Source organism: Macaca nemestrina, chromosome X (genome assembly GCF_043159975.1).
Source record: "Macaca nemestrina isolate mMacNem1 chromosome X, mMacNem.hap1, whole genome shotgun sequence".
NCBI lineage: Eukaryota > Metazoa > Chordata > Mammalia > Primates > Cercopithecidae > Macaca > Macaca nemestrina.
This window is the reverse complement of record NC_092145.1, coordinates 80,309,757-80,336,254: the sequence shown is the minus strand read 5'-3', so window position 1 is coordinate 80,336,254 and position 26,498 is coordinate 80,309,757. Positions and strand designations below refer to the sequence as shown.

The window sequence follows — 26,498 nt, the reverse complement described above, 5'->3', positions numbered from 1 at the left end:
GGGGACGCCCTCTATTGTTTTCATCTCCAACCTGGATCACATTATGAAAGGAAGCAGACTAAAAGGATATTTATTCTCACTTCTCTTTCTAGATGGGTAACACTCCCCTGGAGTGTATGTTGAAGCATTGGGACTGCTTCGACCTTGCAACTTTGAAGAAAAAGTGGCTTATTTTCTTTTGCACAAGGGTATGGTCTTTTTGCTAGACCTTTGCAAATGTTGCAAGATCAACCCAGCTCTTTTAGCAACTATATCGGGCAGGCCCAGGAAAACTACTTCCCCAAAATTAAAAAAGTAACTTTCAAGGAAATCATTCTGATGGTCCCTCTTATTTGGGGCCCCTTCAGTGACCTTAGGCAAGTAAAGGGAAATTGAGGCTGATTTTCTGATGACCCTGATAGGTATACAGAAGCTTTCCAAAATTTAACTCACATATTTGACCTCATATGGAGGGATGTTATGTTGCTGCTAAGTCAAACCCTCACTGCAGCTAAAACAGGCAGCTCTGCAAGCAGAAGAAAATTTTGGAGATGAGCAATATGTCTCCTATAGTGGTCCAGAAGGGAAAAGAGAAAAATAGGGAAGGCAAAGAAATAGGGGATAAACCATTCCCAATAGGAAGAGAGGTATTACCTCTTGACAACCCTAATTGAAACTCCTTTCTATGGTGTTTTTCCTTCTTTTGTGGTTTAAAATGGCTTCTATCTCTTTTATAATGTTCTTCCAACCTAGGAAAAGTTAATTTGCCAAATCTTAAAATGCTTGGCATAGAGCTGAGCTAGGGGAAAGGGAACCCAGAAGCCTCATATCCCGGCAAAAGGGTAAACATTTCTTACCAGTTGGGCTTTTGGCTTCTCTCTCCCTGTGCCAACTGGTAAAAGGGATAATAAGGATCACTGTTGACGTTCTCTGTAAATGTATAATTAATGAAAAAGGATTTGTAAGGTTGGTCTTAAGCTGCAGACAATCTTGTGTGCTTTGCATGTCTTTCTGTATCCTTCTGTCGAAGAAAGGGAATCTTAGGTTAGGATGCAGGCCCAGGACCCCATAAGCCTGCTGTTCAAGCCAGCCCAGCAAAGCGGTCGGTGGCAAAGTCAGCTACAGGCCTCCATCTTGTTTCATGTCTTTGGGAACGTCATCTGTAACCGCATGGCAATACTTTGTTTTAGTCTCTGCCATTTTACAATGGTGGCTGTCTTTTTGTGCTAAATAAGATAAGCCAGTTTGTCAATCTGGGTGGTGCCAGCTGATCCATCAAGGGCAGGGTTTACAAAATATCTTAAGCACTGATCTTGAGAGCAGTTTGGGGAGGGTCAAAATCTTGTGGCCTCCAGCTGCATGGCTCCTGTGGCTAGTTTCTTGGTCTGGTCCCCAGGCAAGAGGGAAATATATCTTGGGAAGCCACTGTTATTGTCTTTGTGTTAGACTATAGACTGTAAACCAGGCTCCTCCCAAAGTTGGTTTAGCCTATGCCCAGAGATGGGCAAGGACAACTTGAGGCCTGGAAACAAAATGAAGTTGTTTGGGTGGGATCTCTTTCACTGTCTCAGTGACAGTTTTGCAATGACAGTTTCAAAAGCTATCACTCCTTTAAAAATACCTTGTATACTCAATTAAATCATAACCTAATTAAAGCTCGTTGGTTTCACCTGTAAGGGTGCTTTTGGTAACGTTCAAAAGCCGAAAATCTTAACTGCTTGGTGTGGTTAAAGTCAAGTAACAAGGGATTTAAAAGGATTTTCCTAAAGAGCGCTCAGCTTAATTAAAAGTAAATGTTCAAGTTATAGGTATATTTAAAGGCCTTTATGCTTTTCTCTTCTTGAATCTTGCTTTTCTGGAAAAGGGCTCTTTTCTTCTCAGTTGATTGAATTATTTTTCTCCATTTTTTGTCTCACCACTCTTAATGCATGCATATAAAGTCCTAAAATAACTTCTGGTAGTATGGGACTCCTGGGGAAAAACAGACGAGGCACCACAAACCCCGTTTTAGGAAAAAACCTGTTTTCCTCATGAAACCCTGGGAATTAAAAGGAGATAGATCCCTCTCAAAATCAAAGGCTTTATTCTGTTTTGCACTGTGTTATCTGACGGTTTTGAGTTTTGGGGGTTATCAGAAATTACTTTGCATTATGAGAGCACTTTGGTGTGTAATAACTAGGTAGAAAATACACAGTAAGGGATGGCTAATAGTAGTTATAAAACAGAGAAGCTAACAGCAATAAGAATAACATACTCTTTTACATTATTATATGTATATAATAATAACAATAATGTCTAACTTATTGGAAGCCTATTCTTTATCAGGAACTATATATGCTTTACATGTATTATTTCATTGAATCCTCACTGTATCCCTGTAAGGGAGGTGTTTTTAGATGAGTCAATTGAGGACCAGGGCTGCTAAATCAATTGCTCAAGGTCAAACAGCTGGAGTGGAGCTGGGATTAAATTTAGGGAGTCTAAGTAGCGTCTGGCTCTAATAATTAGGCCTTTATGTATCTATGCTGTTGTCTATATATCTACACTGGAATCTGTATGTCTATCAGCATCTGCAAGTGTATTACACATTATCTATCTCTATCTCTATCTACTTTGTATATTAAATTAAATGTTTGTTAAAAAAAAAAAAAAAAAACAGAGAAGCATGCTCTTGGCCACCTGAAAAATATGGAAACATCCCCATCCCCCACTGGGAGATGAGACTCCCATCAGGGATGGGCTGATTACAAATAAGCCAATTGGCTTTGGGTTGCCTTGCAATGAAATGCATGGTAGAAGCACTACACCATCTTCTCCCGTAGCATCTATATGGTCTTTTCATGAATTAAGCATTAAAATAAAAGCATAGCAAGGAGGTCTTAAGACACTAATCTGCCCTTTAGCAAAAGGGTTACAAAACGTTTGTAAAGATTTCACCTCATGGTCAAATTGGTTAGGATTAGATGGGATTATCTATATGGGTTCGTGGAAACGAATTGGAGTTAACATTAATAAACTAATGCAAGGGTAAAATTTTGCTTTGAACAAAATTTTCACGTCATAGTAAAGGCTGATGAAACGTTTTTGCCTTTTGAATTATTGTTTTTACAAAATAATTTATGGCAATCTGGAAATTGTCCTTACTGATGCCTGGCTTTTTGGATGGTTCAGACGGCCCCTAAAACATTCAGAAAAGAGGTAAACAAGATCATTTGACATGTTTAGTCACACGAGATTGCCAAAATGATGTCCAATCTTCTTTATTGTTATAAAGTTATATTGTTATAAGTTACATTTTGGTGAATAAATACTAATATGTTCCAAAATTGTATGGGATTTCTAAAATTCTAATGTCTATGTATATGCTATCAATCATAATTAAGGGTAAAGTTACTGTAAACCATGAAGATAAATAAACTTCTTTCTTAGTCATATATTTAACCATAACTATCCTGGAAATTTTTGATTCACAGACAATTGTCTTGCTTTGTTCCTTCTCAAAAGACAGTTTATAATCAAGCTATATTAAGGACTTTAACAGGTGTTCTCAAATGCAGGTTTTTAATAGCTTTAAAGATTGTAACATTGAAATAAAGAATGTATGGGACTCATGAAGAATTGACATGTTGACAAATATCAAGCAAAACAAAAGTTAACTAAGTGGACTATACTCAGAAAGTTAAAGCAACCTTTTTGACTGTTGCTTGAATATTGCTAATCTTTGTTTTGATTTTCAGAGTCAAGGAAAGTTATTTTAAACTATTTATGGGCTTTAATAATTGAGTAAGGTATACCCCTGTGAACAAAATTTGGAGCATGTTTACTTTTCTCTGCCTGGTTCCTCTAGAATTTGGAAACCATCTGTGAGTACTCTTAACTTATGGCAATATAGTTGTTTGCATCAGTGCGATACAAATCCATTTTTCTTTGTCAACAGGATACAACTGGAAAAACTGGTTATTTTACCAAGGCTTTGACTGAAAGGGTGTGCTTCCCTTTAAGGAATCAAGCTTGACGTGCAAAGCCAATAAAAGCCCCTTGGGGAGAACTGGCCTCATACCTTCTCTGCACAGTCCCTGCACAGTGTTCCTAACCTGTGGTCTGTAAAGAATGTCACTTACTAACAGGTATAGAAGCTCTGAGTTTATCTTGGGACCTCAAGAGGAGAGGATTACCCAACTCACAGGTATTACAGGATACAACCCATGGCTGGGCTCGGCTTTAAAAGTCTTATCTGAGGCTGGGCGCGGTGGCTCAAGCCTGTAATCCCAGCACTTTGGGAGGCCGAGACGGGCGGATCACGAGTTCAGGAGATCGAGACCATCCTGGCTAACACGGTGAAACCCCGTCTCTACTAAAATACAAAAAAAATTAGCCGGGCGAGGTGGCGGGCGCCTGTACTCCCAGCTGCTCGGGAGGCTGAGGCAGGAGAATGGCGTGAACCCGGGAGGCGGGGCTTGCAGTGAGCTGAGATCCGGCCACTGCACTCCAGCCTGGGCAACAGAGCTAGACTCCGTCTCAAAAAAAAAAAAAAAAAAAAAAAGTCTTATCTGAAATTCCTTGTGGAACAGAGTTTCATCAAAGCCAAGCCAAAAGGCCTATGTAAAAATAACCATTCTTGCTGCACTTTATGCAAATAATCAGGCCAAGTATAAGACTAAAGTTTATTCATAGTTTTTACCAAAAATGAGGACTGGAGAGAAGAATTTTGCTCCAAAGTTTACCATACATTTGTCATTAAATCCTACTCTCATTGTTTTTAAGCGTTATGCCTACATTTTAGACGAACCCTGCTTATTCCTGTGAATCAAGTGATGATCTTCTGCAGCTTGGAAAAAAAGAAAAGGGATGGGTAAGGTAAAAATGTGAATCAATATGCTAGTTCTGGGCAATTATCTTGCAAATTCTGCCAAGTAATGAAAGTGAGTAAGTGCCCATAACCCGGAGGTTTCTTTGTCTGGGAAAATAAAACAAAGAACTTCATAGACCCCCAAAGGGGAATTCCGTATCTTGGCAAGTAAAATTTTAGATGGAAATTACCTACCACACCACATTTGTGGGAACTGCTGTCCTCATTCTACTATTTGCAATAGGTGCTACACATGGTAGCACCTTCTAACTGAAATATTGGACAGAGTTTCCATTACTGTAGTATTTTGCTTAATTATTATCCTTATAGCAGGGATAATAGTTGACAAAAAGGAAGCATGAAAGTTTTACTATCACTGAGTCTGCTAGGACTTTTTATTAGGTTTAGTAATGTAGTTTTAAATGAAACACGCTGCTTTTGGATTAACAACTCTAGTAAAGTAGAGGAAAATCTACAGGTACTTAGAAATCAAATCAAAATTATTGACAGGCTCAGGGAAAATGCCGGCTTCAGCCTCGAGTGGCTACAATCCCTCTTTAATAAATTCCAGTCTTCTTTATGGAATTGCTTAACCCCTTTATTAAGCACTCTCTTGCTTATATGTCTTGTATTGATATTTGGACCCTGTATACTCAATACTATAACTCAAATTGTTTATTCTCGCCGAGAAGCAATCAAACTCCAAACGGTGCTGTAAACTGAACCACACATGGACAACGCCATTCTTCTGAGGATTCTTAGATCAACCCCAGAAGGAACCTTAGCTGCTGTTCCCCATTCGATGTCCCTTTTCAGCAGGAAGTAGCCAGAAAGAGTCGTCGCCCCAAACCCCCTAACAGCAGTTAGGGTGGCATCTCCACAGGGGGGAATGTTGTAGGAAAAGGGGTCCTTGGTAAGTTTTCGTTTGTTAAAGCATCTCTGGGAAAGTTTCTTGTAAAGCTCTGGCTCTCAGAGCCAGGCCAGCAACTTTTGATATGCAAATGCAGGCCATTAGGAACTGTGCCCACCCAAACATGGAGATTCCCGGGGCCTTCTTACCCTTTCCCCACAGGTTCCTGGCAACATGGCCGCCCCCACATATCCCCACGTGTGTAGACTATCATGGTGCCCTGCATTTGCATATTAAAAGGCTAGGGTGGGAGGGCGAGCTTTTTCACAGGCCATGTGAATGAAATGCCTAGTCAAACCAATCCCTTGAGCCCTATGCAAATCAAACACCGCCTCCTCCAGCCTCTGCATATATACCTGGCAGGTATTGTTGGCAGGTAGGGGCCTCCACTTTCGGCTTTGGAGCCCCACTCCATCTGCCTCTGTACAGGGGGAGTTTCTTCCTTCTGTCTTCTCCCTTCCTTCTTGCCTATTAAACTCTCCACTCCTTAAAACCAAAAACAACAACAACAACAACAACAAAAACAGGAACTCATACTTTTCAATTACAAATAGTACATGCAATCCACCCTACTTGGATGACTACAAGAAGTTCAGAATCTTTCAGTGGCCCATTGTAGCTAACTGCATAGACTTGACCTCCAGCAACCATGACTCAGGACCGAGATAAAGCATACGCTGCTATCTCTAAAATGACAAACTTGGCTGGGCACAGTGGCTCAGACCTCTAACCCCAGCACTTTGGGTGGCTCAGCCGGGTGAACTGTTTGAGCCCAGGAGTTTGAGACCAGCCTGGGCTACTTGGCGGAAACCCCATCTCTACAAAAAAAAAAAAAAAAGTCCAAAAAATTAGCCAGGCATGGCGGTACACGTCTGTAGTCCCAGCTACTCAGAAGGCTGAGGTGGGGGAGAATCACTTGAGACTGGGAAGTTGAGGATACAGTGAGCCATGATCGTGCCACTGCACTCCAGCCTGAGTGATAGAGACCCTATCTCAAAAAATTAAATTAAAAAATAAATAAACTGACAAAGTTAATTATCTAGGTACAGTTAAAAAATGAAGGAGGTTCTCCTAACAAAACTATAGTAATTGATTATTATCATAGTATCTTCTCTAATACCTCCAAATGCATTTTCCTCCTCATGCCCACTTTGGAACATACCATGCTATCAGTATTTTTGTTAGGCTCTTTTCCATGGGTACGAACCATGTTTCAGAGTCCTGAGAGTATTCACTGCACCTTCTATGACTAAAATTACATTTGGTAAGGAAACAATTAGTCAACTGTGCAAAGATAAATTATAAGCACATTCATCACAGCTGACATATAATAAGAAGGTGAATAATCTTCAATATGCCAGTTTATTAATTTACTACAATATACCCATCAATGTAACCAGAATACTTGTTTCCACATAAAGACTACATTCTTTTCCTATAGCCAAATTATAATCATAAAATTGCTTAATTAAGCACAGAATCAAAACAGGTGTCACAATTAGATAAAATATATGCTCAATACTATCAAAGAAGTCTGGCATTTAAAAGTCTATACAAAGGCCAGACATGGTGGCTCATGCCTGTAATCCTAGCACCTTGGGAGGGCAGGCAGATCACTTGAGGCCAGGCATTTGAGACCAGCCTGGCCAACATGAAGAAACTCCATCTTTACTAAAAAATACAAAAATTAGCTGGGTGTAGTGGCACAAACCTGTAATCCCAGCTACTTGGGAGGCTGAGACATGAGAATAGCTTGCACCTGAGAGGCAAGGTTTGTAGTGAGCCAAGATCTCGCCACTGCACTCCAGCCTGGGTGACAAACCGAGACTCTGTCTCATAAAAAATAAAAGTCTATACACCAAAAGTTTCATAGTTTTAGTTGAGCGACAAGATTATAGCTTATCTTGATTATATTTATTTCTTTATGTGGTATCTGAATTGTTTATAAGTATCTCTGTACTTTTTTTTTTTTTTTTGAGACAGGGTCTTGCTCTGTCACCCAACTTGGAGTGCAGTGATGCGATCATAGCTCATTGCAGTCTTCAATTCCTGGGCTCAGCAATACTCCTGCCTCCGCCTCCACCTCCTGGGCTTGTGAAATTGGCAGGTAAATTTCTAAAATGGTCTCATGACATTACTTCAGACTACAGCATCTGGCTGACATTTTCTCTAACACTGCTGCTTCAGTAAGAGTATAAACAGTATAAACAGAAGCATCTTTAGAAACATATATATAAGATGAAGGGCATATGTGCTTAGTGGCCAAGATGTAGAAATGCAATATGAACACATCTGAATCAAGTGGTGGCCACACTCACATTCCCATCTAAGGGAAACTGTTCCACCCATAGTTCTGGAGAACATAGTTCTGGGAAGCAGTCCTAGACAGCAATAATTTTTAAAATATGATCTGCCTTGTAGTCCAAAGCAGAAAGTACCAGGTGTAGGGGACACTTCCCCAGTGCCATTATATATCATCACAAGACTCAAAAAGTGACTGCCCAAGCAGGGCAGAATTAAGTCACTGAAATTCTTACACTAAGGAATAAAGTCTGTGAAATGCAAAATAAATAGAATTTGTGGAATGCAAGAAAGTTGGAAAACATGAAATAAATCCCTTTGGGCACTATCTCATACACCCGGGCAACAAGCAACATTTAATTATGAATAGTTGAAAATTTATGGGGAAGCAGAATGCAGACTAAGCTCAGAGGTACAGTAAAGGTTGACTCAACAATGAGAAAGGCACTGAACAAACACACCGAGGAATTAAGAAATGTTAAAGGTGGTATACTAGGATGGATGACACAAACTCTTGCTGCTGACATTCCCAGATGTGTCTTGGAACTAATTTCCAAACTCAGGAAACCGAATTAAATTTTTTCTTTAAATTTTAATTGTCTTTACTCAAATTCCTTACTTGACTTCTTATGAGATCCCTGTCCATCTTAGAGGCTGACCAAGCCCCGCCTTGGGTGGTCCGAATTGCTTAGGTGGTCCCAATTGCTTGGCTGGCCCAAGAGATGTCTGTTTCTTAACAATACAAGAGCCTATAGAAATTGCTAAAGGGATTTCAGCCACAACTGAAGCTCACCAAGAATGAGTTTTCTGGAAGTGGTTAAAGTGTCACAGTAGGGAGTAAGGAAGTAAGAATCCCCACCAAACGTAAGAGAACAGAATGATAATAGTCCCTACTAGTCCATGACAAGGCTGCCAATTAGGCATTTAAAGCTATCAAAGATGATGCTGTGAGGGACCTGGCAACTTTTGTAATAGTCTGACTTTCAGTGTTTTACTAATGGCCAAGCAGCAAATATTTTAGGATTTGTAGGCCATATGGTCCCTGTCCCCATTACTCCACTCTGCTGCTGTAGCATAAAAGCAGCCATACACAACACATATGAGTGTGAGGCCAGGTGCAGTGGCTCACGCCTGTAATTCCAACACTTTGGGAGGTCCAGGCAGGCGGATCACCTGAGGTCAGGAGTTTAAGACCTGCCTGACCAACATGGAGAAACCCCGTCTCTACTGAAAATACAAAATTAGCCAGACGTGGTGGTGCATGCCTGTAATCCTAGCTACTAGGGAGGCTGAGGCAGGAGAATCGCTTGAACCCAGGAGGCGGAGGTTGCAGTGAGCCAAGATCACACCATTGCACTCCAGCCTGGGCAACAAGAGCAAAACACCATCTCAAAAATAAATAAATAAATAAATGTGACCATGTTCCAATAAAACTTTATTTATGGACACTGACACTTGAATTTCTTATAATTTTGATGTCATTAAGTATTATAATTCTGATTTTTTCAATAATTAAAAAATATAAACAACAATCTTTGCTCAGACTATACAAAAATAAGTGTTTGGCCAGATTTGGCTCTTGGGCCAGTTTGCTGGACCCTGATATAGAGAACTGAGAGGCTGCATCAAAAATGGTCCTTTAACTTACTTTTCTTTGAAGATGCTGTATTTTAATATTCTCAAGGATATTCTGATGTCCCCATGGATATTCAGTGTAAACTGCCTACTTAGTGAAATACTGTTGCTCTATTTTTCTCACCATTTTATCCATTTTAAGTGTATACAGTTCAGTAGTATTAAGTATATTCACATTTTTGTGCAACCAATCTCCAGAACTTTTTTCATCTTGCAAAACTGAAACTCTATTCCCATTAAACAATGACCCTCTTCCCCCTGCCCCAGCCCCTGGCAACAACCCTGGTACCCCCTGGCAACTACTTTCTGTTTCTATTAATTTGGCTCATGCTTCAGGCTACCCCATACCATCATTCTGGGACACAAGAACCAGACAGCAATTTGTGTTACTATCTAGAGTGGCAGAGGTGAATACATTAGAGATTCCATACATGAAAACTGTAATATGTTAAGGGGCTCTAGATTAAAAATATGTAAATAGCCAGGTGTGGTGGCTCACGCCTGTAATCCCGGCACTTTGGGAGACGAGGCAGGTGGATCACCTGAGGTCAGGAGTTCAAGACCAGCCTAACCAACATGGTGAAACTCCCCCATCTCTACAAAAATACAAAAACTAGCCAGGCATGATGTCGGGTGCCTGTAATCCCAGCTACTTGGGAGGCTGAGGCGGGAGAATCGCTTGAACCCAGTTGTAGTGAGCCAAGATCGTGCCACTGCACTCCAGCTTGGGCAACAAGCAAGACTCTGTCTTAAAAAAATAAAAAAATTATGTAAATAATATTAAGTAATATGTAATTATTAAGAAATGTCTGTCTGCCTGGCGGCCACATAATAAAATACACCTGTCACATCAGTCATGGTGTCTGACAACACACCCTCAGCCTTCTAAGAAAAACAGAATTGCACAAAATCTTCATACATAGCCATAGAAAATAATGTTTTATTTCATATGGCACCAAATCAAAGGACAACCATAGGGTAAGCCATAATCTTATGGCAGAATCTGAAGTGAGAAGCTCTAGTCAAAAAACAGTAATCTGAACCAAGGAGACTGGCTCCCAGAAATTTGAATTGCTGAACAAAGAATCACATAAACATCAGCAAAAACTGAAGCTGAAAGGTTTCCCAAAATAAAAAATAAAGGTATGAGGGATACATAAGCATGTTCAGTTGTCATGATTGGATTGGGGTCACCACTGATACTTAGTGGAAAGCAGTCAGAGATAGAAGATATTCTGCAATGTAGCAGCCAGTCCCTCAAAGCAAAAAATTGAAATATATCATCAGACTCATTACAAATTCAAATTAGTACTTTGGTACATAAGAATGAAAACTTTAACATGAAGTGATATAAAAGCTCAGTAATTCAGGATGTTTTTAGGAAAATGAAGTTCAAAACAGAATAGGTGGCAAGGAACAGTGGCTCACGCCTATAATCCCAGCACTTTGGGAGGCTGAGGCGGGCAGATCACTTGAGTTCAGGAGTTTGAGACCAGCCTGGCCAACATGGTGAAACCCCATCTCTACTAAAAATACAAAAATTAGCTGGGTGTGGTGGTGTGTGCCTGTAATCCCAGCTATTCGGGAGGCTGAGGCAAGAGAATCGCTTGAACCTGGGAGGCGGAGGTTTCAGTGAGCCGAGATTGTGCCACTTCATTCCAGCTGCATGCAGCTAGACTCTGACTCAAAACAAACAAGAAGCCCAGAATAGGTGCATTGGCTTAAGATTTCATTACTGTGCCAAATTACAAATCTAGTTGAAAAATTGAGTCTAATATCAGTTACTGCTTACTGTTAAGCTGACAAATTTAGTTACAAATAAGAGACACTTGTTCAGGGAAGGCAGAAAACTGATGAGGTTCTTAAAAGCTTCCTTGACTCCCTTATTATGCTGAGGGGATTTGCCACCCAAATTCTCTAATTAGATTCTTGTGAAATGCCAGATTGCCAAATTGTCATATGTATAGCTTCACAACCTCTTGCTCTTACTTGACTTAGCCTAAGTAAGTTTCTGTTGTTTACAAACAAACTCCAACTCCAAACATGATTCTTTTTTTTTTTTTTTTTTTTTTGAGACAGAGTCTCGCTCTGTTGCTCGGGCTTCAGTGCAGTGGTGCTATCATGGTTCACTGCAACCTCTACCTCCCAAGCTCGAGCTATCCTCCTACTTCAGCCTGGGACTACAGATACCAGCCACCATGCTCAGCTAATGCTTTTTTAAATTTTTAGTACAGGCGGGGTCTTCCTATGTTGCCCAGGCTGGTCTCAAACTCTTGGGCTCAAGTGATCCACCCACCTTGACCTCCTGAAGTGCTGGGATTATAGGTAGGAGCCACTGCACCTGTCCTGATTGTTTTCTTTTTTTTTATATAATGAGACAGGGTCTCGCTATGTTGCCCAGGCTGGTCTTGAACTGCTGAGCTCAAACAATCCTCCCGCCTTGGCCCCCAAAGGGCTAGATTACAGGCATGAACTACTACCATGCCCAGCCAATTTTTTTTTTTTTTTTTAAGTAGAGACAGAGTCTTGCTATGTGGCCCGGGCTGGTCTCGAACTCCAGAGCTCAAGTGATCCACCCACCTTGGCCTCCCAAAGTGCTGGGATTACAGGCATGAGCCACCACACCTGGCCTGATTGTTTCTAAATGGCAGCAAGAACAGGATTTGACAGCAAGGGCAAATCACATAATATGTGGCATATTCAGAATTGGTTGTGAGTTTCCAGTAGAAAGCACTGAGAATATCCATAGGGCAAAATGGAATACTAATAATCCTCATCTGCCTTTGCCTTTGTACTGGACAGCAGACCTTACTTAAGCCCATCAAAGGCAAGGTTTGGGCCTGCCACAGCAGATTTCAAAAAGACAAAGCAATGCAAGCCATGTGTTCAAAATGCCCTAAGTGGCTATTCAGGTAATATACAAAAGTAAGACCAGGCTAATTAGTGTACTGTGTGGTAAACTAGAGAGCAGAAGGCCCTTCTTTAAAATGAGCCTACCACTGCTTGTCCTCAGTGTGAATTTAGACCCCATCTTCTGATATTTCAGGAGACAGTAAAAATCCAGATTTTTATCTAAAATCTTTTTAATTTTTAAACAGTCACCTGATTTTAACAAAATACTATGTGTGCAAAAAGGAACCATCTACAGGAATGATCTAGTCCAGAGGATACCAGGTTGCTCACAACGTCTTATGAAGTTGTTTAACCCATAGTGAGAAATACTATACAATTACACCAGACCAAAGACATACATACATACAAATATGTAGCTGGGACAAAAATTTCACAGAACAATGCAGTCATCCCTCGGTATCCATGGAAGAGTGGTTCCAGGAATCCCTACAGATTCTAAAATCCATGGATATACACATTCCTTATATAAAATGGTATATTTACATATAACCTACATATATCTTCCTGTCTCTTTAAATCATCTCTAGATTACTTATAACAAATACAATGTAAACACCATATAAATATATTGTATTTTTTAAAATTTGCATTATTTTGTATTGTTGTATTTTTTTCCAAATATTTTTTATCTGTGGTGGTGGAACCCACAGATACGGAACCTGTGGATACAGAGCACCTCCTGGTGATGCTTGATGATGCCCTTTGCCAGATGAAGGCTGATATTTTCTTATTTTCTTATCTGTCTTCTAGCTAAATCTATTCTTTCCTAATCTACTTCATTTTAATATCCACAATTGCATTCAAAACTGTGGCCTAGTTTTAAACACTGCCCAAGAGAAACTGCCAAGCCATTGGCTGAGTTAAAGAGGTAATGGTACATACCCATGTTTTGTACCACATGAGAAAAAGGAAACATTTCAAATAAGCCAAAACTATAAAGAAACAGAAGCTATGAGGTTATACAAGCATTTATAAACATATTCTGTTGGCCTGAAATATTTTAAAACAATTGAAGCTTCCCCCCAACCCCATTGGTTCCAGGATCCCCCACAGATATTCAAGACCTTTACAGAAAATGTTCTAGTAATTGCATACAACCTATACACATCCTATCATATACTTTAAATCACCTCTAAATTTAAAAAAAAAAACAAAAACAAAAAACAAACCTGAAGCCAATCAGGCTTTTTGTAGACAGCTGGTCATCTTAGGCAGACATTTCCACTGGGCAACAATCAGCAGAAGTCAAGTACTAAAGTCTTCTCCTTTGGAGAAGGAAATATGTATGTCCCAATTACACACAATGTCAAACATTCCCTACTAACCTCCTAGAAGCGTCAGTTGCCCTTTACCATTCCATTTGCACCCTTGTTTATATTTTAAAGAAACTGCCCTCCTAATGTCTCTATTAAAAATGATTGAACAAAAGATCACCCCCCTCACACACAAAAGACAGTGTTTCAAGAAAAGAAGAAAACACCAGAACCATCTTATACATTTATGGCATCTGGATCCTACAGGCATTTGCAACTGCAGTCCTTGAAACAAAGAGAAGTCCAACAGTCAGTTGTTAATGGATACATTATAAGCTGTAAGAAACAAGCAAAGTAAAAGCAGCAAAATAGGGTAATCATCATATTAATGGCAGAAAACAAAAGTGAAGATCCACAAACTGCTGCTGTGGGTATATAAGTATCTATCTAAACTGGGATACAATAGGCCTAGTAAATTTGTCTTCTCAGGAATTGGAATTGAGCTATTAAAAGTAATCACAGTTCACAAAGGAAACTGAAGCTGAAAGGATACAACAAGCAACACAATGCAGAGGTGAGGTCAAGAGGATCATAAGCAGGCAAAACTTATGAGGAAGATGAAGCCATAAGTAAGCAGAACCTATAAATAGGCTAAAAATATGAAATGGAGGGCCGGGCACAATGGCTCATGCCTGTCATCTCAGCACTTTGGGAGGCCTAGGTGGGAGGATCACCTGATGTCAGGAGTTCGAGACCAGGCTGGCCAATTTGGTGAAACCTCATCTCTACTAAAAATACAAAAACTAGCCAGGCATGGTGGCTGGTGCCTGTAATCCCAGCTACTCAGGAGGTTGAGGCAGGAAAACCACTTGAACCCTGGAGGCAGAGGTTGCAGTGAGCTGAGATCTCACCACTGCACTCCAGCCTGGGTGACAGAGCAAGACTCCATCTCAAAAAAAAAAAAAAAAAAAAAAGAGAGAGAGAGAGAGAGAGAGATGGAGAAAAAACAAAGTGGATGGGCGAGCCAATATTTAAAAAGCAGAAATTATAAGACACAACAGATAAGCAGAGAGGCCGGGCTCACACCTGTAATCCCAGCACTTTGGGAGGCTGAGGCAGGCGGATCACCTGAGGTCAGGAGTTCAAGGCAGGGAGAAACCCCATCTCTACTAAAAATACAACATTAGCCAGGCGTGATGGCAGGTGCCTGTAATCCCAGCTGCTTGAGAGGCTGAGGCAGGAGAATCACTTGAACCCAGGAGGAGCTTCTCTGAATCCAGTTCACATACCTAACAGGCATAATCATATTAAGGTCCCCCTAAACAGGTGTCCCTTGGTATCCACAGAGGAATTGGTTCCAGAATCCCCCACAGATATTCAAATATTTTATATAAAATATTCTAGTAAATGCATACAACCTATACACATCCTCTCATATATGTTAAATCATCTCTAGATTACTTATAATACCTAATACAATATAAATGCTATGTAAATAGTGGTTATACTCTATTGTTTAGGGAATAACGACCAAAAAAAAAGTCTGTACATGTTCAGTACAGACACAACCATCTATATTTTTTAGCCAAATATTTTTGATCCACAGGTGGCTGAATCCACAGATGTGAAACCCACAGATACAAAAGATCACCTGTATGTGAAACTGCATGTGATCCAAGTCACCATTATTTCCCCACAGGTGGCCTGCAAATAACCTGTCATTAAGTGAGCTCAACAGAGAATTTGTTTCTAGCAATCACAAGTGCCTAACCCATAGTAAGAAGCAGAACAGCCCCCTAGGAAGAATGTAGTTTAGGAAACTAGCTACAAACCTGAAGAGAATCCTCTTTGTTTTGAAGATGTTGTACAAACCAGCTTGTGATATCATGGAACTTTTAGAACTTTTACCCAGGAGAAGGTGAGTCTTTAAGAGACTTGGTAGATACTGCGATCAAGCAGCTTTAAAGAGCTAAACCAGATAGAATGAATGTGTCATAGTGTTATCCATGCCCAAAATCTTTCTAAAGAAAAACCTTCTTAGCCAGGCAAACCAGACTGCTAAGAAAGCATTCTTGTGACCAACTATCCCTCCTCCAAATCCAAAGTTGATCAGACCAAGGGTAAGTAAGGCTCAGACTCAAGGGCATATGTCTACAAGCTGGTCAACAGCCTATGACTTGTGACATGAAAGCCCTCCCCAAACAAGGATGAGGTGAGAAAATTAGATTAAATTTGTAATTGGGAAAAACAGAAGAACAGAAACTCAGCAGCTGAAGTGAATGGATACATGGTAAAAGAACATACCACAGCTACGTAAGAAGCATGAAAGATTTAAATAAGATCAACTTGTGAGGAATAGGCACAGGAGTCAGAAGCCATAAAGAAGCAAAAACTGGCCAGGCATGGTGGCTCACGCCTGTAATCCCAGTACCTTGGGAGGTCAAGGCAGGAAGATCACTTGACACCAGGAGTTCAATAATAACCTGGGCAACATAGTGAGACCCTGTCTCTATTAGTTAAAAAAAAAAAAAAAAAAAAAGAAAAGAAAGAAGCAGAAACTATCCATTAGCAATAGGATAAAGAATAGAAATGAGGAAGTGAGTATGTAGCAGGAAAGGAGTTCATAGCAATAATGTAAACTATTACATTCCTAGTAATTTACCAAATTAATTAAATAAAGACATTCCTAATAAACTGAGCTAAGTTGTCAAGTCAGAATACTATATTATGGGCCAGGCATGGTGGCTCATGCCTATAGTCCCAGCACTTTGGGAGGCTGAGGCAGGCAGATTGCTTTGAGCTCAGGAGTTTGAGACCAGCCTAGGCAACACAGTGAAACCCCATCTCTACAAAAAATACAAAAATGAGCTGGGCATGGTGGTGCATGCCTGTATTCCTAGCTACTTGGGAGGATGAGGTGAGAGAATCGCTTGAGCCGGGAGTCGGAGGTTGCAGTGAGCCAATTGCACCATGGCACTCCAGCCTGGGTGACAAAGCAAGACCCTGTTTCCAAAAAAAAAAAAAAAAGAGAGAGAGAGAGAATACTATATTATGATCTGGTGTAAGGGAAAAGGGAAAGAATACTGAATGATGAGAATCAATAATGCCTATAACCAGTAACAAACAAAAAGTATGTGTGACCTCACAAAGGGTTGCTTAGAAAATTAAAATCTCCAAACTATAGATCAGAATGTAGATCTGATACAACTTAACAGGCATATAAAATAGCATTAGGATATAAGGAGAGTAAGATTTCAGAGTTAACTGTGAGACTGTCAAGTTCCAAAGATGGTCAGGTACCTCTGGATGCTACATGACTGAGTTGCATTCTAGTTTTAGAGCTTGATTCTGGATACACTTATAGTAGCTGGACTGTGTTAGGCTAAAGCAATTTTGTATTGTAAGTAGGGAAAGAGATACATTTGCACATAGTAATCAATAGGGGGAAATGTCCTAGACCTGCCAAATAGCAACTACTATCCCTGCGGTCTCAGGAAACTTAACAACCCACAGGGAATCAGATTCTCAATTTAATGACAACTTGGCAACATGGAGAGTAGCAAGAGCTAAAGCCGACAGTCTGTAAAGAGAAAGATAGTGTAGAAGGAAGGTCACACCTATAGTAGTTGCAAAAGCTCAAGTTATGAATGAGAAACAAAATCTAAGTATTCAGTAACCAGGAGGTTAGAGAAAGACAGAAAATGAGGAAATCAATCTGTAGTAGGACCAAGATGATGTGCACAAGGAGAGAAGAGCTTAATCACATTAATGATACCACACTAGTCGAATTCCGTAAACTTCTTTAAAATTATCCAAATGACCCCATTTCTTGCAATGAAATCTGGATTGCAAGGAAGAGACCCTCAAAAGGAATGCAGCTATTTGGAATCGGTTATACTGAAGCAACAGGGTAGAGAGCCAAGCAAAGTACACAATAGTGGTGACATGCAAAGCATCTAATTTAGCTACCGCCAGTGCTCTCAGAAACTTAAAACTGTGAAATATGGAAACAGGTAATCAGTAGCAAAGACCAGAGGTGAAAAAGGATTCTAAGGGAAAATCAGAGGCATAAATATGAGGAAGTCCACTATGACTAAGCAGAAACTAGGTGAGCAGAAGTTGTAAGAGTACAGTATCATAAAGCAGGTATTGGCAAACTACAGCCAACAAACCAAATCCAGCCCACTACCTTTTTCTGTAACTAGTTTTGTTGGAACACAGCCATACTCATTCATTTATGTATTGTCTATGACTGCTTTCATGCTACAAGAGCAGAAACCATATGGCCCAGAAAACCTAAAATATTTACCACTGGGCCTTTTACAGAAAAAGTTTGCTAACTCCCCTCATAGAAGATAGCATAAGCCAATGGCAGGAAAACTGAAACAGGCTGAGAGAATATTTAAGTCATGTTAAAAGCAGAGCACTGGAGAAAAGATTTTGAAAGTCCTACTGTTGAGAGCTCCACAAGTACCCTTACTATAACCCCGCAAACCCTGAATGTGCTGAACATTTAGAAAAATTAGTTACATACCACACACCAAAGAGGTTCCCAATGGGAAAGATTTGTATTAAAAAAAACAATAAAAAGTATAAAGGAATTATGAACTATAAAAAATATATTTATCTTCCTATTATAAAATGCAAGTGGAGAATAAACCATAAAGAAAAAGATATTTGAGCTACATACAAATTAATAATTTATAGGCCAAACTGGGGGAAATATCTGCAACATACGATAGACTAAAACTAAGTCTTGAAAAATAAACTCAAAAATAAAGACCCAAGATTTTTACCTCTTCTATCTTGTTAGGAATCAAAGAAATACAAATTAAAATATCAAAGGCCATTTTTCACCTTTACAACTGGCAAATTCTTCTGAAACCTTAATACAGTGTACTGGTGAAAAAGTAAAAAAAAAAAAGGCATTCTTATACACCACTAGAAGGACTATATATTTTATCCAACCTCAGAAAATAAACACACATATGTACAACAATTTATCTATAGAGATATTCACTGTACCACTATTTATACACAATTAAAAGAGCAGTAATTAAAACAAGATTCCAAATATCGGATACAAGTTAAATTTTTACATTCATGCAGTGGTGTATTATGTGCCAATTTTTAAAAGATGTTATTCAAGTATATTTAATGGCATGAGATATATTTGAGATTGGTTCAGTTTAAAACAATAGGCAACAAAAGATTTCATTAATGATCCTAACATCAACAATTGAAAAAGACTGCAATCCCCCGCAAAACAACTCACTTTTGAACATAGAAAAAGACCGGGCAGGGCATGGTAGCTCACGCTGTAATCCCAACACTTTGGAAGGCTAAGGTGAGCAAACAGCTTGAGCCCAGGAGTTTAAGACCAGCCTAGGCAACATGGAGAAACCCCGTCTCTACGAAAAACACAAAAATTATCTGGGAGTGGTGGTGCACACCTATGGTCCCAGCTACTCAGGAGGCTGAGAGGTAGGAGGATCCCTTGAGCCAGGGAGGTCAAGGCTGCAGTAAGCCATGATAGCACTACCACACTCCAGCCTGGACAACAGAGTGGGGCTCTGTCTCAAAAAAACAAAAAAAAAAAAAAAAAAAAGGGAAAAAAATAATAAATAGAAAATAAAATTTGAAATATCAAATTTAGCAAACATAATTCAAAATTCTTGAAAAGTATGAATCTGGCTGCTGGGCATGGTGGCTCATGCCTGTAATCCCAACACTTTGGGAGGCTGAGGTGGGCAGATCACGACATCAGGAGTTCGAGACCAGCCTGGCCAGCATGGTGAAACCCCATCTCTACTAAAAAAAATATCAAAAATTGGCTGGGCATGGTGGTGTACACCTGTAATCCCAGCCACTCAGGAGGCTGAGGCAGGAGAATTGCTTGAACCCAGGAGGCAGAGGCTGCAGTGGGCTGAGACCGCACCACTACACTCCAGCCTGGGCGACAGAGCTAGACTCCGTCTCAAAAAATAAAAATAAAAAAAGAAAAGTATGAATCTTCTTCCAGAAATGTAAAGTTGGTTTATTATTAGGAAAGCTATTAAACATAACAAATACAACAAACAGTCAAAGAAGAATATTTACTTTCATATTCAACAATTGCTTACCTGAGATACCTGTTCCTTTGTCCAAATCACCTTTTGAGATATCAGTGGAAGAATTAATACTTCATAATCCTGAAAGCCAAATTTAGGGTTTGAAATAGCACAGCCCACTATCTTGCCTGTTAAGATAATGATTATATCCAAAGTAACCTCCGTATTAGATTCACTTATGAGGTAAGTAGGGTAGAAAACACGTTGGTGAAAAAGGTAAGCACACCAGAGCTGGTAATGTAAAGTTAAGAACAAATAACACAGTATAAAGACAACATCACTTCTAAGCCATACAAAGAAAGACCCATGATGAGGAAGAGATTCCCCTAAGGAATGGTAATAACATGGCCCATGAAGAATATTCATGGAATTTGTATGAATATTCTGCAAATCATGCACGTAAGACACAGATCACAAGAGACTTCAGTGCTGATTCAAATACAGCTGTATTATTTTTATTATATACACTGTAAATCAAATAACTCTGAATGGTTGTTTTATTGTATACATCTTTCTGTTTGAAAGTCTTTGTGTATGTATACTGTAGAGCAGGGGTCAGCATGCTATGGCCCCTGGGCCAAATCCAACCTACTACCTGTTTTTGTAAATCAAGTTTTACCAGAACACAATCATGCTCATTTGTATCCATATTGTCTATGGACGTTTTCATGCTACAGCAGCAGAGTTGAATAGAGAGACTACCTAGCCCTTTACAAAAGAAGTTTGCCAACCCGTGCCATAGAGTGTCCCTTAATGGAACAGCTGGCAAAACCTACACCTAGCAGAACGAATGAAATGTTCATTCATAGTAATTTACTAAATTAATTAAAGACTATTCGTAATAAACTGAGCTAAGTTGCCAAGTCGGAATACTGTATTATGATGTGGTGTAAAGGAAAGAACACTGAGTGATCAGAACCAATGATGAAGCAGTAACAACAAAAAGTATGTATGACCTCCCGCCTCAGCCTCCCAAGTACCTGGGACTACATGGGACCACAGCCATGCACCACCACACCCAGCTAATTTTTATTTTTCGGCAGAGATGAGGTCTCGCGACGTTGCCCAGACTGATCTCAAACTCCTGTGCTCAAGCTCAAGCGATCCTCCCACCTCAGCCTCCCAAAGTGTTGGGATTACAGGCACGAGCCACCATATCCGACCTCCATCTCTACTCTTTTGAGTCTATGTGACTTTATTCATTGTATGAGTCAGGCAGCTACTCTGAATGGAAGGAAAAGAATTATTATTTCGCAGGAAAGAACAAATATGGTTACCCTTATATACAAAGGGTCAGAGCATAGAGGTATTGAGAGCAGATGAAAAAACAAAGACATTTCAGAGCACAAAAGATAATAGAATAATGACAGGCCATTGCTGTACATACTTACTTAGCTGTGAGCGCCAGAGTAGAGTGAATCAAAGGAAAGTAAAGAAGGGGTACCCATTCAATACTGCTTCTTGGGTCTAGCTAGTTTTAATGGTGCTAATGTACACAGTGAAAGCTAATAAACTTGGTTCTGAAATCAGAAATTTCTCTAAAGAAAATAATCAAAGAAGTACACTAAAATTAATATTTAAAATGAATATTTAGATAATAATAAATTTTAAAACCTGTAGGCCGGGCACAGTGGCTCACGCCCGTAATCCCGGGTGGCCGAGGTGGGCAAATCACGAAGTCAGGAGTTCGAGAATAGCCTGGCAAACATGGTGAAACCCCATCTCTACTAAAAATACAAAAAATTAGCTGAGTGTAATGGCGGGCACCTGTAGTCCCAGCTACTCAGGAGGCTGAAGCAGAATTGCTTGAACCCCGGAGGCAGAGGTTGCAGTGAGCCAAGATCGTGCCACTGCACTCTAGCTCAGGCAACTGAGTGAGACTCCATCTCAAAAAAAAAAAAAAAAAAAAGTTTGTGTAAAGAGAAAAATGGCTGAATAAAATAAGACTAAAAATAGCACATGACTGCATTCTGGGATTATGAGTAATTTTTCTTTTCCTCTTAATACTACTTTTTGGTGGTTTCCAATTTTTAAACTTTTTTTTGTTGTTGTTGATTTTGAGACAGAGTTTCCCTCTGTCACCCAGGCTGGAGTGCAATGGCACGATCTCAGCTCACTGTAACCTCCACCTTCTGGGCTCAAGTGATTCTCCTGCTTCAGCCTCCCGAGTAGCTGCAATTACAGGCATGAGCCACGCTGTCCCACTAATTTTTGTATTTTTAGTAGAGACGGGGTTTCATCATGTTGGCCAGGCTGCTCTCAAACTCCTGACCTCCTGCCTCGCCTCCCAAAGTGCTGGGATTACAGGCATGAGCCACCACGCCTGGCCAACAATAAACTCTTTACATGCATAAACATAATAAATACGTTAAAAAAGAAGAGAAACCTACTATGTGTACCCCATGCCCTAGATAAATGCCATACAGCTACAACAAAAAGACTTTAAGTTGGGGATAACCGAGCTGCCTGGGCTATCAAAAGATTTTAAGTTGGGGAGTGTAATGCAGTCTTGAAGGCTAGCCTACCAAAGAAAAGAGAAAGGGAATTAGAAACAGGACATGCCTATGACAAAGAGGAAGATGGACAAAGTGATCATGGAAGAACAGAAAGAAGAGTAAAAGGAGGGTTCAGATAAAAAATCTTGCTTATTCAACAGGATTAAGAAAGGAGACCAGAGCTAGGCACGGTGGCTTATACCTGTAATCCCAGGATTTTGGGAGGCAAAGGCAGGTGGATTGCCTGAGTCCAGAAGTTTGCGACCAGCCTGGGCAACATGGGAAAACCCCATCTCTACAAAAAATACAAAAAATTAGCTGGGCATGGTGGCGCACGCTTGTAGTCCCAACCACTCGGGAAGTTGAAGTGAGAGGATCACCTGAGCACAGGAAGTTGAGGCTGCAATGAGCAGTGAATGTATCATTGCACTCCAGCCTGAGTCACTGTCTCACAAAAAAAAAAAAAAAAAAAAGAGAGAGACCAAAAATTGCTCCATAAAATGGAATGCTTTCTAGGGACTATATAAGGCACTTGGCTTTGGCCTTCCTCATCTTGGTGAATGTCTCTTTCCAGTTACCAAGACTTCCAGTGCCTAGTTTAGGAATGCTTTGCCATGGATCAGGAGAGAAATGAAAACCCCATCATCCTTGGCCTGTCCCGAGAAGAAAACTGACCTTTGTACTCAGAATGGAGGCTCTGGGAGCTTAGGGTGGGGCTGACACACTACGCATAACCATTTTCACTTGTGAACCACTTCAATGCTACACATAGCCCCATAAGAGGCAAGCCTGTTAAAGGGGAGTGCAATCAAGAAGGCCTTCTACTCTTTGAAATTCTCCAAGTGCCATACATTTGGCTGTCTTAAAACAATGAGCCATCCTTGCTTTTACAGGGCCCTTTTATGGCTCATTTCTCTGTGGGAGGCCACCGTGTCTGCCATATTATAAGACCCTGCTATAGAAACAATAGGCATGGTGGTGCATCCTGTAGTCCTAGCTACTTGGGAGGCTGAGGAGGGAGGATTATTTGAGTCTGGGGGGTTGAGGCTGCAGTGAGCTGTGATCGCACCATTGCACTGCAACCTGGGAGATACAGCGAGACCCTGTCTCAAAAACAAGAAACAAAAAAAGACAAAAAAACCCAACTCCTTCTTCTCAACAATTTCTCCTTATCTGAGGCCAGCCACATACCCACTTTCTAAGAACTTTCTTGCTGTCTTAATCTTTTCAAGGCAGGTGACAGCTTTATATAGTAAATAGGTCTTCACACTCAAAGAGACTAGGTCAGGAGCCACTTTTTTTTTTTTTTTTTTTGCTTCTTTTAATAGCTAGTGACTTTGAGATGATGGGGTTTCTGGGAGGGATTGGGAACCTTTAAGAATTCTGTTAACTTTTAGAACTTTAATACCTGATGGGATCAGATAAATAGTTGTAGGTAGAAGAATTCCCAGAGTAGGTATATTAGTGTCAGGTGCAGGATAAACTATGATGCCCTTCCAGTAAGAGGACATCTGGATGTTTCTTTTTTTTTGAGACAGAGTCTTGCTCTGTCACCAGGCTGGAGTACAGTGGTGCGATCTCAGCTCTCTGCAACCTCCGTCTCCCAGGTTCACATGATTCTCCTGCCTCAGCCTCCCATAGCTGGGACTACAGGTGCCTGCTACCACGCCCGGCTAATTTTTGTAGTATTAGTACAGACGAGGTTTCACCATGTTGGCCAGGATGGTCTTGATCTCTTGACCTCATGATTCACCCGCCTTGGCCTCCCCAAATGCTGGGATTACAGGCGTGAACACCATCATGCCCAGCTACTTTTTAATTTTTTTGTAGAGACAGGGTCTTGCTATGTTACCCAGGCTGGTCTCAAACTCCTGGGCTCACGCAATCCTCCCACCTCGGCCTCCCAAAGTGCTGGGATAATGTAGGAGCCACCACACCTGCCCAGAGAAGAAGGGTTTTAAGCCAGAAGAGTATTATCAATTAACTTCTAAGTTGTTAAGTGGGATTATAGAAGGGATGATCATTGATATGTACATCAACCATGATACGCCAGGGCAGAGGGAAGAAGGGTATGTAGGGATAGGTGAGCAGAACTGGATTCTGATTCCCGGTTCCAGTGAGCATTTCACTTTGTACCCATCAACTAAGTCTTTCCTAAAGAATTCAAGGACTTTTTTCCCCAGTTCAGGTATTACACTTTGCTATTCTATGCTTACTAAAGGCCAAATTCCAAGATTTAAAAAGGGGAAAAAAAAAACAAACTTCAAGACCACTTAAATAGAAAACGCAAGGGGTGGGCATGAGGGCTCATGCCTATAATCCTAACACTTTGGGAGGCGGAGGTGGGAGAATTGCTTAAGCCCAGGAGTTCAAGACCAGCCTGGGCAACATAGTGAGTGAGATGCTCTCTCTTTTAAAAAAATTTCAAAAAAAAAGAGAAAGAAAAGAAAATGCAAACATGAATTATGTTCTTAAGTCCCAGTTCTGCCACTGATTACAATGTAACCTAACGTTACTTAAACTTTCCAAGACTCATCTTTGAGATGGAGATAGTAATAACACAAAACTAACTCTTCCAGTTTTCTGTAAAAATTCAATGAGACAGGGTACATAAAGCACACAGTAGGTGCTCAATGAATGGCATCAAATTATTAAAAAGCTAAATGTCATGTATTTCCTCAATAGAGAACTACAGAAAATTAATCTTCTAAGGGGGCTTATTCCCCAGAAAGGTCAAGACATCTGCAGAAATATGCAAAAAAGCCAGGGAGGGTAAGTATACTAAAATAAGGATAAAGTCTTAATTAGAAAACATAAGTTGTAACTTTTTGGATACTCATGAATGGCTCAAGTTTAAAAGTCACCCCTGAAAAGAAGGAAAAAATGGGGGAACCATACATATAGGATAAATGAGTTGACTACGATGAGGCATATAAAACATAGTTCCTTCTGTATATGTAGCCCAATTTGTGAATGTGCTTTCTAGGTGAGCTTAATTTGAGTGGGAAGAAATTCAGAAGCAAGCTGATTACTATGAGATTCCATATGTTCTAGGATCAACTGTAAATGCAAGTCCCATTGAAAGGAAAATGGGGAGAGGAGGATTTGTAGACATAGTACATTTATTTAATCTATGCCACGAATTGGCAAACTTTCTGTGAAGGGCCAGACAGTAATATTTCAAACTCCATGGTCCATATGGTTTCTCTCCCAACTACTCATCTCTGCTGTAGCATGAAAGCTGCCATCGACAATAATGAATGAACACAACTGTGTTTCAACAAAATATTTACAAAAGCAAGAGCCTATGTCACCTATATTTCAGTTCTTCTGATCTGCAGGAGTGATCACAGACTGGGTAAGCATAAAATCTACATGAATTGTTTTAAGAAGGATATATTATAGAATAAATTGCAGGCTTTGAAAGTGCTGGCCTGTCACTTATGCTCTGGAAATGGCAGTTCTAAGAGCCTCCCTGACAAGAATCAGGGCAAAGTAAGCCTCTCTTCCCCTACTTACCTTCATCACTATGTTACCTTAATCACTGACAGGACCCTCCTTCTTTTGCTGCATGGTCATTCACATGGAGGATCTGGTGGACTCTAAAATACTTTTCAAATATCCTTCACAATCCAGCCTAGTGAGAAGTAACAAAAAGAAAAAAGACTGTTTGCATCATCTATGACCTTCCTGACACTCAGCTTGGTCAGCCTCCATTGCATTGAGCAACTGTGGCAGGTATTAAAAGGGAGAATGGGAAGAAGGGAGAAAAACACAAGATGTTGCTTAGTTTAACCTAATCATTTTTAAGTGCAATTTTTTACATCATAATGGGAAAAAACAATTGATATAACACTTATGATACATTATACATTTACTGGTTACTTATCCCTTTGTCTAACTTCACAAGAATGAAAGTTCCCTGGCAAGACTTTGTTAATATCTGCAACAGTCTCTGGCATTTAGTAAGTACTTAATAAAGCTAGAAAGTTAGAAAGGGCGAGATCATAACCTATTTCCCTTCTCTTTTCTACCACCAACTGGGGAACCCCA

General features: G+C 40.2%; 1 long non-coding RNA gene across 8 annotated transcripts in view; it reads right to left on the bottom strand.

Moving 5' to 3' along the window:
- Positions 1 to 2,617: 2,617 nt before the first annotated feature.
- The window catches only part of LOC105496944 (uncharacterized), a 37,647-nt gene continuing 13,766 nt past the window's right edge, over positions 2,618 to 26,498 (bottom strand). For 4 of the 8 annotated variants that reach the window (XR_011618208.1, XR_011618209.1, XR_011618212.1 and 1 more), the window contains exon 4: positions 2,618 to 26,082. This is a non-coding gene — a long non-coding RNA (uncharacterized lncRNA). The remainder of the gene's footprint in view (positions 26,083 to 26,498) is intronic. The other 4 variants (XR_011618215.1, XR_011618211.1, XR_011618214.1 and 1 more) reach the window with 4 other exon arrangements.